Source organism: Humulus lupulus, chromosome 1 (assembly GCF_963169125.1).
Source record: "Humulus lupulus chromosome 1, drHumLupu1.1, whole genome shotgun sequence".
Taxonomy (NCBI): Eukaryota; Viridiplantae; Streptophyta; class Magnoliopsida; order Rosales; family Cannabaceae; genus Humulus; species Humulus lupulus.
In genome coordinates this window covers 286,911,131-286,917,130 of record NC_084793.1, presented here as the reverse complement: position 1 = coordinate 286,917,130, position 6,000 = coordinate 286,911,131, and positions in this window count along the sequence as shown.

Sequence of the window (6,000 nt, the reverse complement as noted above, 5' to 3'; positions counted from 1 at the left end):
GCGATTTAGGGAACTGCCCTGGCCTCTAGGTTCATAAGGGTCGCGACGCCCCACGAACAGGGACTCAACGCGGCCTTGCGAACCCAGAAAAATAGTGATTTTCTTTGAGCCAAATCCCTTAAAACTCCACCCAATGAATAACCAAAGTCCTAATTAAGCCAAGAACTCTCAATATCCCAACATAAGCAACACAATTATCCCAAAAACCAAGCCATAACCTAACTCCAATTTAAAGCCCAAACCAAAAGCTAAAACTCAAGAAACAACTTAGTTCACTAGAATTCTCAGCAAGACAGAGCTAGGAATCTTACCTCAGCAGTATAATTCATCCTCCTAGCTGCACCTAATCCAACCTTAGCTCCAAACTCCTTCAATTCAAATCAACTCCTCCAAAATTCAAAGGTTTCAAGCAAACCAATGGAGAGACATAGAAAGAAATGTGAGAGAGGGAAATGGAGCTGCTGAGTATATCTAATTGTTTCCAAAAGGTTCCCCTTGGTTGAGTATATTATTCCTTTAGGCAAGTAAATGACTAAAGTGCCCCTTGCTTATTAGCTTACTCTTCAATGCCCTCAAGGGCAATTTCGTCATTTTCCACATTTCCCGCTAATCTCAATTAACACATCATAATTTCCTGTTACTTCCAATATTCTCAAATAATCACCAAATAATTTCTCATTACTCGATAAGTCCCGATAATGTACTAAATTACAAAAATACCCCTAGGCTCACCCCGAGCCGGGTATTTGACCCCGTTATGACTAAACTGCTAACTTACTCCTTAGGATCGCCTCGTGCCGAATAACCCAAATATATCCACATACTAATGTGGTCTCAATCCTAAAACATATATATATTTATGTTGACGGTGAGAACTCATCAACTAAGTTAAGTTGGAAATAATTGCAAGATAGAGATTATCAATACACAAGCCTTAGAAATTTAAGTATTAACTCTAAGAACAATTGCAGAAGAACAATGGTGAAATTAGTTTTTCATTCATTATGGTGCCCTTGCTACAGTAAATTTTCCAACCCCCCATTAGGTGGGGTTAGAGTTCATTTTATAGGGGGCTCTAATGGCCCTGGGTACATGGTGGTCCAGAAGGTACACGAGTACACAAACAGGAGAGTGGCTCCAGGGGTAGTGGTGTCGGCTCTGGGACATGGTCAGAGTTTGTGGGAGCACCTCAGCTTTTGTACCTGGTCATGACTCCACTACTTGTCTTGTACGGGTGTCAGAGACTTGGTGGTGGTGTAGCCACTCCTCATACTATTCCCAACCGCCACTACTTGTCGGGTACAGGTGTCAGGCCTGTCCCATGATCCTTGTAGGCACGTACGTACCCCTTTAGATGTACCTTGTTCATATTCTTTTTGTCTCTTGTGGGCCACCTTAAACCCTGGCATCATGCGCGCGTAGCCTTACACCTAAAGGTTGCTGGGCCTCGCGTGGCCGAGGCTGGGCGATGACAGGCCTCACGCCTGGGCACAGGCTGCACTCGCGAGACGCAGGGACGTTGGGCCTCGCGTGGCCGAGGCTGGGGAATGACGGGTCTTGCGCCTGGGCACGGGCCGCACTCGCGAGACGCAAGTACGTTGGGCCTCGCGTGGCCGAGGCTGGGGAATGAAGGGTCTCGCACCTGGGCACGAGCCGCACTCGCGAGACGCAGGGACATGGGGCCTCGCGTGGCCGAGGCTGGGAAACGACGGGCTTGCGCCTGGGCACGGGCCGCACTTGCGAGGCGCTGGGACACGGGGCCTCGCGTGGTCGAGGCTGGGCGACGACGGGCTTGCGCCTAGGCACGGGCCGCACTTGCGAGGTGCTGGTACATTGAGCCTCGCGTCACCGAGGCTGTGCGCGAGACGGGTCTCGCGCCTGGGCACGGGCTGCACTTGCGAGGCACTGGGACACGGGGCCGAGGCTGGGCAACGACGGGCTTGCGCCTGGGCACGGGCCGCACTTGCGAGGCGCTGGTACATTGGGCCTCGCGAGGTCAAGGCTGTGCGCAAGACGGGCCTTGCACCTGGGCATAGGCGAGGGCTTCGGATGGCCTCGCGTGGCCGAGGCGCGACGCCGAGTTGGTGACTATGCGGACATGGCCTCACGTGGGCGTGCTGAGAGCGAGGCGGGGCCTTGCGCCTGGGCATGGCCGAGCGAGGCGGGGCCTCGCGCTTAGGCGCGTCTTGGATCTATTGTGGGCGCGGAATGTTGAGCATCCACAATTTATATTCAAATATGCCCTCAACGGGTCAAAATCACGATAATGTCATTCTAATAAGAAACAAGCCCACATGCACGCTTAATACACCTAAACATGTAAATACAGTCATATTGTAATATAACTCACATAATTCATATAATTATGCATATAATCACATAATAATTCAATTATTGCCCTCCTGGCCCTCTAATTAAGGCACTAAGCCTTAATAGGGAAATTGAGATGTTACAATCACACTAAACGATAGAATTTTCTAAACCTAAAATTCTAGAAACTTCTATTGCCTATTTCTTCTCAATCCTCTCTAGATCTCATGTTTTGAGTACATCTAGAGAGTCTAAATCAACATTTGAATCCTACGTGCCTACACACGTCCTTGTGTGTTTGAGGATTGGCTTGGACGACTAAGGTGTGAGCTTTCAGAAATGATAGGAATATCGTTGATTTATACTAAAAGATTCAAGGACACTTGATAGGCTACGAAAGGTAATCTATATTCCTTTTATGTGTTATTTAATATATCTATATATGTATGATCTCGGCTGGTATTAATAAAATTTTAAATTATCATATTCCATTACGTATTCTGATTTTCATATTTAATATCAACATAAGCAAGGTAGGGTTTTCGATTTGAGCCTGGCTGGTTATGGGATGAGGAGTGCATAAACACCATCAAAAATCTTTGGAGCAACTCATCCTTTGATGGTACAGTGACACCTTTTCTTAATGGGCTCCAACATTTTGGTCAAGCCTTGCGTTCATAGAAAAGCCAAAAGTTTGGGAATATCCCAAAACGAATCAAAAAGGTTAAAATCCATTGAAAATTTACAAAATGGTCCCCAAACTTTAGAAAATATTGAGAAAATTAGGGGGGTCCAATACAGAGCTGAATAAATTGCTAACCATGAGTGAATTGTATTTGAAGCAACGAGCACAAACTAAATGGCTGGCTCATGGAGAACGTAACATGAATTTTTTTCACAGCAAGGCTTGTTAAAGAAATACAAGGAATGAGATAAAGGGACTGGAGGAACCAAATGGGAGTTGGTGTGAAAATTTGGGAGAGATTGCTTCTATCATTGAAAATTATTTCTCAAATCTCTTTAATTCTAGTGGGTGGATATTGGTGTAGTGGAAAAGATCATCTATTCTATGGAAATGGTTGTTTTAGATGAGCTCAATGGAGACTTGGTCAAACCTTTTGAGGAAGAGAAGATTAGAAAGGCAATGTTTAGTATGAATGGTTCAAAAGCTCCAGAGCCTGATGGATTCTATGGGATCTTTTTTCAAAAGAATTGGGCTACAGTGAGTAAAAAGGTGGTAGATGTTTGCTTGAATGTGCTCAATAATGGGATGGAAATGGGGGACTTAAATAAAAACAAGTGTGGTGTTAATTCCAAAAGTCGACCAACCTAGCAAGATCTTTGAGTTTAGACCGATAAGTTTGTGCAACGTTATCTATAAGGTAATCACTAAATCCATTGCTAATTGGTTTAAACTTGCCCTCGCCTTGGTTATTTATGATAGTTAGAGTGTCGTTGTGTTGGGTTTTATGCTCTTATAAAACCATGTTGGACATGTAATGTGATTTTATATTGTCAATAAAAGTAGTAGAAATCATTTAGTTTGACAACTGTGTTGCTTGCTTTTTTTATTACATGATTATTGAAATAATACAAACATTTATAAAATCTCAAACATATGGATAGTTACAATTGTAGTGATGTAATGACCCACTAATCTAGACTATTTGGACCATTAACGAAGCTATACATAAAACTTACAATTTTGCGGAAATACCATAATTTTATTGAGTAACTTGTGAAAATAAGAGTTACTTACAAAATAGAATACTAAGAAGGATATGGGACCCCATTGTCTTTAAAAACAAAAACATGATTTAAATGAAAAGAATTACATAATTGGAGCGGAAAATACACATAAAACCATAAAAACATAAAATGAGACTACATCCTCGAATCGAATAACGCTCGGCCCCTTGACTCCATTCACCATCGATACACATCCTCTAAGCATCACGAATCTTACCGCCTCTAAAGCTTATTTTCCTGCACATAAAACAGAAAGGAATGAGCTTAATGCCCAGCAAGGAAAATCTAACACATAGTCATATACATAATTTCATAAGAAACATAAAGACTTAACATAATACATATAACATACACTTATTATAATGGCCATTATTACTTGGGGTCCCATAGACTAAACAAGCATATGCCCATGGAATTAGTGGGGTCCTACTAGCTAAGTAGGTCATATGCCCATAATCCATTTGGGGTCTTGTTAGTCATATGGGTCATATGCCCAAGCCTACAAACATACATACATATCATAACACATTAATAACATAAAACATATAGATAACATAAGCACATAACATATTGATTCTAGCCTATTTTCCTTACCAAAGTTACCGGGATATAATGGACTGAGTTGGGACTTTTTGGAACACTCCTAAAACCATAAGAAAGAGTGAGTCTAAAGAAAGGAGATGAAATGAAAGAGATGGAAAGACTAAACCATTTGAGAAACACGCTTACCGAACTTATGTGCTCAAGAACTTAGATTCCCTAACCAAAATGAAGATTAAGGTTAGAGATTGAGTAGAAGACTGTGAGAAAGAAAATAACATAATACAGAAAGGAACTAGAGTTTTGGTTACCTCAAAGACTTGAAAGACCAATCTACACCTCCACCGAAATACTATAGAACTCACATCCCAAAGTGTTTGATAAGCTTATGATGTTTAAGCTTATAGTTTTCCCAAACCAGGTGTTTACACTCTCACACTCACTTAACACTAGCAGCTTCTGAACTTAGAGCAAAAGGTGAATAATGGCTGGGTACTAGGTCCTATTTATAGAGTTTGGGAATGAAAGTATCTTGATTTTACTTGAATAAAAATAATGGCTTTTTAGGTGAAAATCATTTGAATAATCGTTCAGCAGAGGCTGAAGACTCGTTCAAAAGATGCTGGACTGTTGAAGGAGTTTGAATGGCTGAAAGGAAATGAATTCAAAAATGTTTGAAAACATACTGGAGGAGGTGATATATCGCCCCCTATAGGCGATATATCGCCTGGGCCAGTATGCCCGAGGCGACCGTGCATCGTTTCGTGTTTTTCCGTATTTACGTGCTGCGATATATCGCCCCCTATAGCTGCGATATATCGGCACACACAGAATAATTAAACACGAAATTACACATTTTTAGCTAAGTTTGAATGGAGTAAACAGCCTTGACTAAGCCCTCAACGTATTCAAAGCTGCTGACTGACCCTACAACATTCAAACTTTACTCCTTATTAAATTAAATCCTCAAAAATATTTAATCCTTAATCACCATTCATAACATGTGCTTAAAATCCTATTGGTTGATGTCTAAACCTTATAATATAATAAATATAATCCTTAATATCAGTCACATTAATCAAACCTTAGGTTATACTTAATATTCTTAAACTATAGATTAAACTTAGAAAATCTATAAGTACTACTATGAGTGTCCAAATAATTCCCGGTCTGAACCAAAAATCCAAAGTAACAAGGATAACACTAAACATACTATAACACTACTAAACAATTAGCTAAGTAAAGTTCTTGGACTCTACAAGTGACTAGGTCACAGTGGATTATAATTGTAATTATATGTTCAAAAGAACAAGCCCTAAGATTAGATCAGTGCATTGGATTTTCACTGATTAGGCAATCCACGATATGATCTACTTACACATTCGAGGTGTGATGTCTTGT